This window comes from Mus pahari, chromosome 1 (assembly GCF_900095145.1).
Source record: "Mus pahari chromosome 1, PAHARI_EIJ_v1.1, whole genome shotgun sequence".
NCBI classification, from domain to species: domain Eukaryota; kingdom Metazoa; phylum Chordata; class Mammalia; order Rodentia; family Muridae; genus Mus; species Mus pahari.
The window spans coordinates 135,352,021-135,365,354 of NC_034590.1; the positions used below are offsets into that span (position 1 = coordinate 135,352,021).

General features: G+C 43.8%; 1 protein-coding gene and 1 pseudogene across 1 annotated transcript in view; one reads left to right on the forward strand and one right to left on the reverse strand.

Moving 5' to 3' along the window:
* Positions 1–13,334, reverse strand: part of C1H9orf135 (chromosome 1 C9orf135 homolog) — a 101,436-nt gene that overhangs the window by 74,610 nt on the left and 13,492 nt on the right. The window lies entirely within an intron of this gene.
* On the forward strand, positions 11,388–11,489 carry LOC115062958 (annotated as a pseudogene).

Below are 13,334 nucleotides of genomic sequence, written 5' to 3' on the forward strand. Positions count from 1 at the left end.
TTCCTCCACTGTCTAGGACTTTAAAAAAGAAAATTACCCTGGAGAGCCAGCTAGATTCCCCAACACATTAGAAACTTAAAACCAAAACAATGAGATTTTCTTTGTAAATAGGACCTACAGTTAACAGTTTCATCATAAACATAGCTAAAGAATGCACCTTTCCCCCTTTCCTTATGAGAAATCACTCAAAAACAAAAAAGGGAGAGGATGGTTAGAAGTGAAGCTAAAATCTGGGTAGAAGCAGGAACTCTCAGCCCCAGATTATACCAAGTGCTTGGGCAACTGACAAGGAGCCAGGACCCAGTGAAGACTGAGAACAAGTAGGAGATGAGCAGAGAAGACTCTGCGCAGGCTGCCTGTGTGTCCATTTGGCACAGGTATAGTCAGCTGAGAGGAGGGACCCTCAACTGAAAAGCTGTCTCCTGAAGATCAGACTGCAGACAAAGCTGTGGGGCATTTTCTTAATTAGTGAGTAATATGGGAGAAAAGGGTTCGTGAGAGTATTTTCTATACAGGAGTGGCCGTCCCTGAGCTGGTGGTTCTGGGATCTCTAGAAGAAATTGGGCCGAGCAAGCTATGGGGAGCAAGACAGCAACAGCAGTCCCTATGGCATCTGCAGCAGCTCCTGTCTCCAGGTTCCTGCCCTGGTTGACTTCCTGTCTTCCTTCAATAAATGGTAATAATGTGGAAGTCTAAGACAAATAAGCCCTTTCCTCCCCAACCTTTTTCGTCTGCCGTGGTGTTTCCTCATGGTATGGTAACCCTGACTTAGGCAAGGTCTCATTGATGAAAGGGCTCACAGGTGGGAACCTGCTGAGTACTGACTGGACCAGGTAACACTTTCTACATGTAACAGAAACGGCGGGGTCACCTCTATGTAAACACTGGGGACTGCCCAGCTACAAAAGCTTCTCCTGCTGGGGGTCTAATTGAGGACTGCCTGAGAGACCAAGGATTGTTGGCACAGACAATGCCAGCCAATGGGAAACTGCTGTTTAGAAGCGATGCTTTCTTCGGACCAATGGGGTGCAGACAGAGGGTATTAAAGGAGCTCGCAGCTCAGGTGAGTCTCTCACCTGCTCCTGGAGTCTGTGTTGTTGACTCTGCACCACCTCACCTCCAACCCTCAAGGGCAGGTTGGGCCAGGCGGCGAGTAGTCCAGGACACGGGCAGCACCCATGGTTGTGCCCATGGACTCTTCCGCTGTAAACATTGAGAAATGCTAGGTAGGAGACACTTAAATTTTGTCTTGCATACTAGTTGCTGAATACACAGGTCAATTTTTTTTTTTTTTTTTTTTGATGAAAGCCTATGGAAAGATAAGAAGAACCTTTGAATCAAGCCTGCCCTTAGTGCTTTCCAACACAGCTCTTCAGCATGGGTGATAGGTGTTAAGGGATTCTAGCCTATCCTGGAGTCCACCTATGCGGGTTTTACAAGGCAGACTTCTATATGGGACAATGTGCTCACTGGTACAATTTTTCATTCTTTCCTGGAAATACAAGAGATCAGAATCCCATGGGCTTTGGTGGTAACTGCAGAGACATCTAACAGGTTAAAGGGGGTGAATCACAGACAGCTGGATTCACAGCCATGGATGGGGTTTCTGTATCATCCACTCCAAGGCTCAGAATATCATAGAAGATGGGGTGGAGAGAATGTAAGAGCCAGACAAAGGAGTGGAGTGAGCCAGGACACTTGGGAAGGTAACATCACTGTTGACTCTTGATCACACAACGTCTTTGATAAAAGCATGAGACCTGTGTACGACTGGATCTGTCGACATGGCAGAGAGAAAAGCCCTTGATCTCCCCACTCCCAGTGCCTATACCAATCCTGCTAATTGGGGCTGGGAGGGGGCTCAAGAGGCTCCACCCATTCCTGAGTATCACTAGGCACTTGATATTCCTGTAATAATCTTTCAACCAAGACCCTGTAAGCAACCCTAATGAAACTTACTAGGTTGTGAAAGTGGAAGAGAGTCTAGGGTGGGGGGAAGAAGAGGATCAGCAGGAGGGGGGGAACAGCAGAGGGTGATGGGGGAGGATATGGTAGAAATCCGTGACGTGTATCTAGGAAAGTTCCACAATGAAACACACTATTATGTATAAACAACATATATAATAAAAATACATGCACTAAAATGATGCCCAAGCTCCTGCACTTGACAGTGGTATTTGTATAGATGTGGCCAATAAAAAACTATGAGCCAAAATTACATGGTTGAGGGGCTAAGGTGAAGGCGAAGGATTTCTTGTTATGTCATACACTAGGATGGCATCATATGGGGAGGGGACTGTGTAGTGGGTTGGTCTGATGCTGTTTGTATTGTAATGCTAAATATTGACTCCTAAGGCCTGATTGCCCCAAGAGACAAGGGAGTCTGCATGTACACCCAAATAACACTATGTGACCTTGCCCTCAAGTTATTGCTGATTGGTGAATAAAGATGCCTACAACCTATTGGTGAACAGAATTGAGATAGGTGGGGCTTGAGATTCCTGGGCTTGGGGTCTGAGGAGACCATGAGAAGAGAGAAGGTGGAGAGAGGAGAAGATGGCATAGGGTAAGAATCTTGGGGTTAAGGATAGGAAAGCAGATTCTAATAGCATAAAGGATATCGGCCCACCATTTTGTTTGTTTTGTTTTAATTTGCTTACAACCTAGCCATTGTCATCCTCCCGTTCCCCCCACCACCACATTTCCTCATCCCATTCCTCCTCCCCCAGTCTCCTAGAGGATGATCCCCCACCACCAGGCTTCCCTGATCCCTGAGGACTCAACTCTCTCAAGAATTAGACACATTTTCTCTCACTGAGGCCAGACCAGGCAGTCCTCTGCTATATGTGTATCAGGGCTTCTGAACCTGTATGCTGTCTGGTTGGTGGCTCAGTGTCTGGGAGCTCCCTAGGGTCTGGGTTAGTTGAGACTGCTGGTCTTCCTATGGTGTCACCCCCCCTCTTCTGCTTCTTCCATCCTTCCCCTAAGTCAACCATAGGGCTTGACTTCGGTACAATGGGTGGGTGTAAATATCTGCCTCCATCTCAGAGGACCGCCATGCTAGGCTCCTCCTGTCTGTAAGCACACCATAGCAGCAGTAATAGTGTTAGGCTTTGGTGTCTCCCCATGAAGTGGATCCCCAGTTGGGTCAGTCACTGGGCTGCCTTTCCTTCATTCTCTTCTCCACTTTTGTCCCTGCAGTTCTTTTAGACAGGAACACTTCTGGGTCAGAAATTTTGACTATGGTTGATAACCCCATCCCTCCTGTTGAGGCCCTGTCTATCTACTGGAGATGGACTCTTCAAGTCCCCTCTCCTCACTGGTTGGTACTTCATCTAAGGTCACTCCCATTGAGTCCTGAAATTCTCTCACCTCCAGGGTCTCTGGTACTTTCTAGAAAGTACCCTTATCTCCCACCGCCGAGGCTGCATATTTCCATTCATTCTGCTGGTCTTTTGGGCTTCTCTCCTGTTGTACCCACCCCTACTGATCCTGTTCCCCTTTTCCCTCCTCCTCCTCCTCTCTCCTGTCCAAATCCTTCCCTCTGCCTCCTGTGATTAATTATTTTCGTCCCCCTACTAAGTGGGATTGAAGCATCCTCACTTGGCCCTTTTGCTTGTTAAAGTTCTTAAGTTCTGTGGGTTGTATCCCAGATATTCTGTACTTCTAGCTTCTGGCTATTACAAATAAGGATGCTATGTACATCACGGAGCACATGTCCCTCTGGTATGGTGGGGCATCTTTTGGGTATACGCCCAAGAGTGGTATAGTTGGGTCTTCAGCTTGGTCTATTTCCAATTTTCCGAGGAACCACCAGATTGATTTCCAGAGTGGTTGTACCAGTTTGTAATCCCACCAGCAATGGAGGAGTGTTCCTCTTTCTCCATATCCTTGCCAGCATGTGTGGACTCCTGAATTTTTGATCTTAGCCATTCTGATTGGTGTAAGGTGGAATCTCGGAGTCATTTTGATTTGCATTCCCCTGATCACTAAGGACTTTCAACTTTTCTTTAGGTGCTTTTCAGCCATTCGAGATTCACCAGTTGTGAATTCTCAGTTTAGTTCTATACCCTATTTTTTGATTGGGTTGTTTGGTTTTTTGATGATTAACTTCTTGAGTTCTTTAGATATTTAGGACATTAGCCCTCTATTGGATGTGGGGTTAGTGAAGATTTTTTTTCCCAATCTGTTGGTTGATTTGTCTTATTGACTATGTCCTTTGCCTTACAGAAGCTTTCTAGTTTCATGAGGTCCCATTTATCAATTCTTGATCTAGAGCATGAACCATTGAAATTCTGTTGAGGAATTTTCCCCCTGTACCAATGAGTTCAAGGCTCTTTCCCACTTTCTCTTCTATTAAATTCAGTGTATCTGGTTTTATGTTGAGGTCCTTGATCCATTTGGACTTGAGCTTTGTGCAAGGTGATAGATATGGATCTATTTTCATTTTTCTACATACAGACTGCCAGTTAGACCAGCACCATTTATTGAAGATGCTTTCTTTTTCCCATTGTATGGTTTTGGTTCCTTAGTCAAAGATCAAGTGGCCATAGGTGTGTGGGTTTATTTCTGGGTCTTTAATTCTATTCCTTTGAATGATCTCTCTGTCTCTGTACCAATACTATATGGTTTTTACCACTATTGCTATGTAGTGCAGCTTGAGGTCAGGGGTGGTGATTCCCCAGAAGTTCTTTCATTGATAACAATATCTACCCAGCTTTAAAGGCTGATAAAAACTTATTGTATATTAAAGAAAGGTCACATGTATTTTTTAAGTGGGAATTGAATCATTAAAGATGGGTTAAAAGCCCCTGATTGAGATATTTTCCATAACAGTGATACAAAAGAGAGAGAGAATAGAATGCCTTCTTTGTAAAAGACTCTGTCAAGATAATAACATCAATCCATTCAAGCTGGGGCCTCCTGACCTCATAAATGGCCTACTTTCTGTTACTGTCTCATTAGCACTTAAATTTCAACATGCATGTTAGAGGAGACGGTTAAACCCCAGTAAGGAACTGGCCTCAGAGGGGGCCAGTTGTTCAGCTCCACTGCCAGCAAACACAAAGGCTATTATGACAGCCAGAAATAAATGTTTATATGATAAGCCACTGAGATTAGGGGACATGGTTTGTTATCAAATATCAAACACAACTTAAACTAACAAAGGAATCTGAAGCAGAAATAGGAGTGACAAAAATCTAAAACACAAAGCATTGACCATAAGCTGGACAAGAAAGAGGAGAAACTAGGACAGTCAACTATTTGATAGTCATAGGAAGAAGAAAGTCAAATCATATGCCCTATGAGACCAGAAAGAAGAGCAGAAAGGTTACTTCTGTTTATGAATTACAATAGAATATATAGAAATATGAGTATAGGAAATCACTGAACTGCCTTACACAGAGGAGGAAAGAGAAATGACAGATTACAACAATCAAGGCCTTCAGATATTTTTCTCCAAGTTTAGAACTAACCACCTACCACAGATAGAATCAGAAGAGAAACTAGTGTTTAACAGATCCGAGACCTGTGACCTATGATTAGAATATGGGTCCCTTCCTTGGCCAAGTGTGTAAACTTGTGTTGCACACAGGCAGAAAACTAAAACTACTCTCAGATTACTTTCCAAAGAGCTTTAATTCAAGTGCATATTCCTAACAATAGGAAGCAGCATTTTCCTATTTTTGAAACTACGTTATATTCTCTAGGTACTGGATAACAGGAGATAAAACTAGAATTAACTAATATTTTGAAAGATATAAACAGTTTACCAAGCTACTTGGGGCAAAGATCAATACAAGCTTAAATTGCCAAACTCCTTGGAAATGCAGGCAGTAAAAGCCAACACTTGTTATCTAAAAGCAGTGGTACACATCTATAATCCTAACACTTGGGAAGTACAGACAGGAGGATCAGAGCATCCTGATCAACATAGTAAGTTCAAGGATAGTTTGAGCTACAGAAAATCCTATTAAACAAACAAAACAAAAACCACTCACAAGAATGCATATGGTCTACCAGGAATACTAACCACTAAATGAGAACAGTGGGAAATTTTGAAATAAAACATCACATTAAAAAAAAAAAACAGAACCAAGAAATAACTTAGTAAATAAAACACAAAAGTCAATGTAAAACAGGGAGATTCAAACCTGCACACTACAATATCCACACTATAGAATAGTATCAGGCAGAAAAAAAGAGAAGCAAACCTTGGAAACATTATACTAAGTCACACGCACAAAAAAATCCAGTTTTGTTGAAAAAAATCAATTCTGCAATTCCATTTCTACGAAGTGAAAGACAACTGAATAAGGACAGAAAGTAGCTTAGTGCTTGCTGGGGCTTGAGGCTAAGGGCTGTGGAGTGTCTGAAAGGAAAGGCTGAGGGAGAAGAGATTAAACAGGGAGAGTATTGATTACTTTCCTGTCGCTGTGATTTAAGCACCAAGACCAAGAAAATATACAGAGAAGTGGGTTTTTGTTTTTTTGTTTTTTTTGTGTGTGTGGCTTATGGTTCTGGAAGGATCTGAGTATATTCATATCAGAGGGAGGAAATTTTCCACAGTGGTAGAAATGCAACTCTGTGAATTTTGTATTTTAAAGACTAGGACTTATAACTTAATATATCATTTTAGGGGCTGGGGTATAGTTCAGATAGTAAACTTGCTTGCCTGATATGCACAAAGCTCTGAGTTCAACCCTCAGCACTGCATAAAACTGTGTGGGATGTGCATCTATAATTCCACAGCTCTGGAGATGGAGATAAGAGTATCCGGAATACAAGATCACCCTCAGCTACATAAGGAGTTCAAGGACAGTCCATATATACATAGGAGTGCATGTGTGTGTGTGTGTGTGTGTGTGTGTGTGTGTGTGTGTGTGTGTGTGTGTACGTACGTACATGTGTGTGTGCATGTATATAAAATATTCTTTAAAATAAAAGTCTTAAAGCCAACATTTCCATAATTCTGTGCATAAACATTTAGAAAACTCAATGATATACAGACATTACAAAGAAAAAAAAACTGCCAAATTTTCCCCAGTAGAGTCAAAAAGCCAAAATAGATAATTACTAAGGAAGAGACAGGGGCAGTTTTCAGGTAGCAAATATTTATCCTTCAGGACATTATCAGCCCCACATAATTTTATAGGTAGGACACTTTAAATTTGTGTCTGACACAGACACATATGTCATGCCTTGTGCAACCTCTTTGTGGGGAAGCATTGGCAAGAACTGGGGCAGTGAGGAGGGGCATCCTATAGGTTGTTTTCATCTATTGCTCTGATGAAACCGTAACTAAAAGTAAGTTGCAAAGGAAAGTGGTTTACACTTCCACATCATAGTAGTTGATCATTGAAGGAAGTCAGGACAGGAACTCAAGCAGGACAGAACCTAGAAGGAGGAGCTGATGAAGAGGCCATGGAGGGGTGCTGCTTACTGGCTTGCTCCTCATGTGTGTGCAGCCTGCTTTCTTATTGAACCACCAGCTCACAGATGGCACCACCCACAATGGGCTAGACCCTCCCCCATCACCACTAAGAAAATGCCCTATAGCTGTATCTTATGGAGCCATTTTCTTAATCGAGGTGCCCTCCTTTCAGATGACTAGCACAACAGGCCAGTAAAGGATGCTAAACTTACCACCCTGTGTTTGGAATAAGTGCATACCAACCAGAGGTAGCTCCCCAGAACACTTCTACTTCTAATAGGAGTTTTCAACAAAAAACCCACCAACAAGAAGTACATGAAGCTATCTATGTAGATTAATGTGTTGTTGTTGTTGTTGTTGTTGTTGTTGTTGTCATCGTCATCATCATCGTTGACTTTGGAATGGGCCTATTGGCTGTTTTATGTCATAAGTCTGTACAAGAAAATCAGGGGCCATGGAGGTCTAAAAGTGAAAGATTCTTACACAAGAAAGGAACTGCTGGGTCATGGCTGGATAAATTACTGCACTGATTAACAATGCCACTCCTACCAGGCAGTGGTGGTGCACACCTTTAATCCCAGCACTTGGGAGGCAGAGGCAGGCAGATTTCTGAGTTTGAGGCCAGCCCAGTCTACAAAGTGAGTTCCAGGACAGCCAGGGCTACACAGAGAAACCCTGTCTCGAAAAACAACAAACAACAACAAAGCCAATGCCACTCTTCTTACCCTGTGAATGGCCATATGAAACCTCATGAACCTCAATGTGTTAGATCTAGATGCACATTAGCTGTACTGTCTCCACCCATCAGGCTGTAGGTTCAGAGATACATCACATAGATGGATAAATATTAAGATGTCATAGCCATCCCTAGGACTAAGAGTCCTAAGTCTTACAAAATTATGTACAGCACATGGTCAGTCATAACTTGCACCTATTCCCAAACGTTGAAAAACAAGTAATACACTGGTCTAAGATGAGAACTAACATACCACACATTCGTTCCTCTATGAATGGTAGGGGCAAAATGGTCTCCTCTGAGAAACTTTATCTCATCTACCATGGCTAAGATACAAGCTTCTAGATGCTCTCAATGTGGCAACAGAGTAGGCATAGAGAGAGAGATAGTGAGACTAGCATATGAAACAAGCCAACTGGCAAAGATAGAAACCCTCCCAGCCCTTCCCTACCTGGGCTACATGACAACAGAGTACAAAGTAGGAAAGCCTCCAGTATACAAATAGAGGGCAGGTGCCATAGAAATGGCCTATAAAGCACAAGAACTCATATGGCCCTGGGCTCTTGAACATCCGTCTTCCCAGCTTCCACCCTCAAGAGAACCATTTACCTTTCTTAATGAACCGTTGCTATCACTGTCTGTGTTTCTGTTCTAATCCATTGTTCTGAGACACAGGACTACATCAGTGGATGAGATCTGGACTCTGATCCATGTCTGATAACCAGGACAGCCTGCGTATTTTAGCATTCACTGTAACACGGGCCATCAGCATTGCAGTTATTTCCTTAGCCCCTCCCACAGCTGCCTCATAGTCATAATAACTGGCATCCTAAGGACAGGGACCTTGAGCCTGGTCCCTAAACCAGCAGTGTGCCTTTGACATGCATAGTAATAAATATATTTTGGCCTTTGACTTTTTTTTTTCAGCGCTACAAATATAACCCAGAGCTTTGTACATGTTGGGAAAACATTCTACCACCAAGTTATAGTAACAACCTCAGTAAATATATTTTTTAATAAATGACACAAAAAGGTTCTTCATCTAAGGAGGACATATTTGTGAAAAAGTTTGATTTTTTTTTAAAATTCATTTAACACTCCTAACTCCTTGATGAGCAATTTGAAGTTTTCCTAAATATTTAAAAGTTGTTCTTACTTGCTTGCTTTTGGCTTTGGACTTTCTGCTTTGGGGGAGGGTTGCTGGTGGAGATAAGAGGATGTTCTATTTGGGGGTAGGGGGTTGTATGATTGCTTCTTGCTTACCGCAGGCAAGGAAGGTCTTTTTATGTAGCCCATACTGGCCTAGACCTTTCTGGCTTCCTGACTCAGAATGCTAGGATCCCTGGCTTGCACCACTACAACTCATAGTTTGAGAAAAATCATGACAAGTTATTCACTCTTACATTTTAATTTCAAAAATAATTCTCCCAATACTTTCTGTGTGAGGAGACTAAATTATTTGTACTAAGATTTATTTAGAGAGAAATAGTGGTATATTAATTCTTCCATTTTACTGAAGACTTAATAATCTGATTAAAGATCTAATATTTTTACCAAAGAAGCATATTGCATTCCTGCCTGTCAATTATCTTTGTCAATGCACCAATGATCAAATCAAAAGAGAAAGTATAAAGTGTGAATAAAAACAATTAAAACATAATTGCATTTCAAAATGAGATGAAAGAAACAGAGCAAAGGAAAATTAATGTCTACCAAAGCAGTATCACAATATTCAACTTTAATCATGCTTTTTCAAAGCACCAGAAAAATGTTTTTACCTAATCTATGTACAAGATTTCTTTTTCTGCTCATTACATCTAAGGTAATTTCTTGTTTTGTATTAACCAATACTTACAAGGTGTAGCTTAGCAGGAGAGGAAAATTTTAAAATAAAGAAACTCCGAATGTGGAAAAATTCTCAGAATATCAATGTGTTTTGTTGTTCTAAACATTTGCTATAAAACTAAATGCACGGACTATGGGATCCTTCCCCCAAGACAGTAGGATCTCAAATCCAACATGTCTTCTCTCCACTGTGTACACATCTCCATGGCAACTGGAGAGGCACCAAGTTTAGATTTGATCTTGCTTAAAAAGATGATCAGGTGTGGGGAGATGGGGGTGGGGGTGGGAGAGGGCTGGGAGTGAGAATGGAAATCAATAGGAGGCCTCTATGGGATTGGCTGGAGACCTGGGACTGGAGAGGCTCTAGGGAACCTAAGCCTAGATTCCCACCAGTGGGGGATATAAAGACTGAAGTGGCCACCTCCCGTAGCTAAGCAGGACTTTCAGTGAAGGGAGGGAGACATCAATCCACCCACAAAACCTTCAACCCCAAATTTGTCCCACCTACAAGATACGCAGGGATAAAGATGGAGAAGAGACTGAGGAAACAGCCAACCAATGACTGCCCCAACTTGGGACTCATCCCATTTGAGAGAGCCATGTACTCTGCTATGCTTGCAGACAGGAACCTAGCATAACTGTCTCCTGAGAGGCTTCATCCAGCAGCTGGAGGAAACAGATGCAGAGACCACAGCCAAACATCAGGTGGAGTTCAGAGATGGAGCAAGCGGAAGGGGTCAAGCACACCACAAAAAACCTACAGTCAACTAACCTGGGCCAATGGGGGTTCCCAGAGAGTGATTCACCAACCAAAGAGCATGCAGGAGCTGGACCTCAGCCCCCTACACATTTGTAGCAGATGCGCAGGTTAGTCTTCATGTGGGTCCCTTAACAATTATAGCAGGAGCTATCTCAGACTCTGTCGCCTGCCATTTGGATCCCCTTCCCCAAACAGTACTACCTGGTTGGACCTCAGTGTGAAAGGAGGTACTTAGGCCTACTGTGATGGGATGTCCCATGGTGCAGTGGTACCCAAGGGGGGATCCTCCTTCTCTAATGGGTAGGAATAATGGGGGAGAGATCTGTAAAAGTGGGACTTGGAAGAGAGGGGGAAGGGGGCTGTGATCAAGATATAAAGTAAATAAAGTAATTTAAGTAATGGATGAACAACAAACAGAGAATCAAGATGACCCCAAACAGGCATTTGGCCCAGGGACATAAAACTGACATAGGATCTTGACATTCGGAGCTGAAAATATCTTAAAGCCAAACTTTCTTTTTGAGATAGAGGTAACTCATCAATTTCTACTGCAGCAAAAAGTGTCCCCAGTGTTCTATGAGAAGATGACTAACAGTCATCAAGAGTAATGCCCTACCCTTAGAGGCATCGGAGGTGTGGCTGATGTGGCACATGTGTCAGTGGGTGGCAGAGAGGAGGGGCAGACCATGCCCAAGACGACCCTGCCCAGCACCATGAGACACTCAGGAAACCACGTCTGAGATGATGCTAGACTCTCAGAGACCCGGGCACCCTAAGAGGAGCAAGTGACAGAGAAATGGAAGAGAAAGAGAAACTGAAGGATGTGGGCACAAAGAAGACAGGGAGAACTACAGTTTCGAGGATAGTGAGGAACAGCCTGGTGTGAGCAGCTGTTGATGCCACCTGGGACCAGGGTGGGGTTCTGGCCTACACTGCCACAGGGGACCACATCTGGGTGTGTGGCCCTGCAGCAGCAGGGGTCTGTGAACACCAAAGGCCAGGCCCAGGAAATGTTGATGTCTGAGGGCAGTGCAGAACTGGCCTAACCCTTCACCTGGGCATCATGGAAGAGCTGGCCCTAGGGGCATGAGAACAGGAGAGATGACCCAGGCCCTAGCCAGCTGCAGTACTCAGGATAACAGCTCCCTCACCTCACACCCATGTGTGAGTTTCCAGTGAGCTGGGCAGAGAATAGCAACACGAGGGAGCTGGCCCTCCTACTCCCGTGGTCCCCCATGCAGTGGTGTGGACTAGGGAGAGATACTCCCCTCCCCCCTGACTCTCCTCTCCCCTCACTAAGGATGGCTGGCAGGAGACCTGGCCCTGGGATCACAAGAGCAGGAAAACTGTTCCTGCCCCTCACCAGTGGCAGCACTCAGGTCCTACATCTTGCTGGGACAGCCCAGTAGGGCTGGCCCTGGATGTGGGGGTTGTAGGTGAGCTGCCCCAAGGGCCTGAGCACAGGAGAGCAGGTCCTGCCCCTTGTCTACTGTCCGAAGGAAGAGATGCCCTCCTCCCCGCCTTCCTCCCTCACCAACTATGGCAGGTGGGAGAGCTGATGCCAGGCTCGTGAGAGTGGGAGAAGTGACCCTGTTCTTCACTAGCTACATCACTTGGGACTGTATGTCCTACATCTTGCCCAGGCAGCAGGTAGTGCTAGCCCTGGTTGCAGAAGCTGCATGTGAGCCAGCCCCGAGGGCATGTGAGTGGGATATCCTGTGGGCTGACCAGCTCAAATCTCAGATCCAGGTCCAGGGCTTTGAATTGGCCCACCCCATCCTTCACCCTATGCTAGAATGTATGAAGGGGGTGGTCCTACAGATCCAAAACCACAGGATCTCCATGGCTCAGGGCAACAACAGAATATCTGAGAGGAGTTCCAGTGAAGTTCCAGTACTGATAGAGTAGCAGAAGCCAGAGGCCTCGTACCAGACCAAGGAGTCATTGTAATGAACATTTGTAAACATCAAAGTATGGACAAAAGGATCCATGGTGGGGCACACTGTGACAACACACTATGGCTTCCACAACTAGATTTTTTTCTCTGTTGGGGGCTGTTCCCAGGGTGAAGGGTGGATATGAAGGGAGGGGAAAATGAGTGGGATTGGGGTGCATGATGTGAAATTCACAAAGAACCAATAAAAATTTAAAAAATAAAAAGTAGAGAAATAAGTTAAGAACTAGTGTTCCTTGTCCCCACTGTCCCTAAACTCCAGTAGCCAACAATACTTATGTCATGGGTTATTCTGTTCACCTTGCCTAAGTTAGTGCAAGCTATCTGCCATTTGTAACAAAAAGGGATCGGCTGAAGAACCCGTGAGAGGGTGCCAAGGATGTGGGACTTGCAGAGATATTTCTTTAATAGTAGCTCTAGTGCTGTTGAAAGAAAGAAAGAAAGAAAGAAAGAAAGAAAGAAAGAAAGAAAGAAAGAAAGAAAGAAAGACAGAAAGAAACACAGAAAGAAAGAATGAAAGACACAGAGAGAAAGAAGAAGAAGAAGAAGAAGAAGAAGAAGAAGAAGAAGAAGAAGAAGAAGAAGAAGAAGAAGAAGAAGAAGA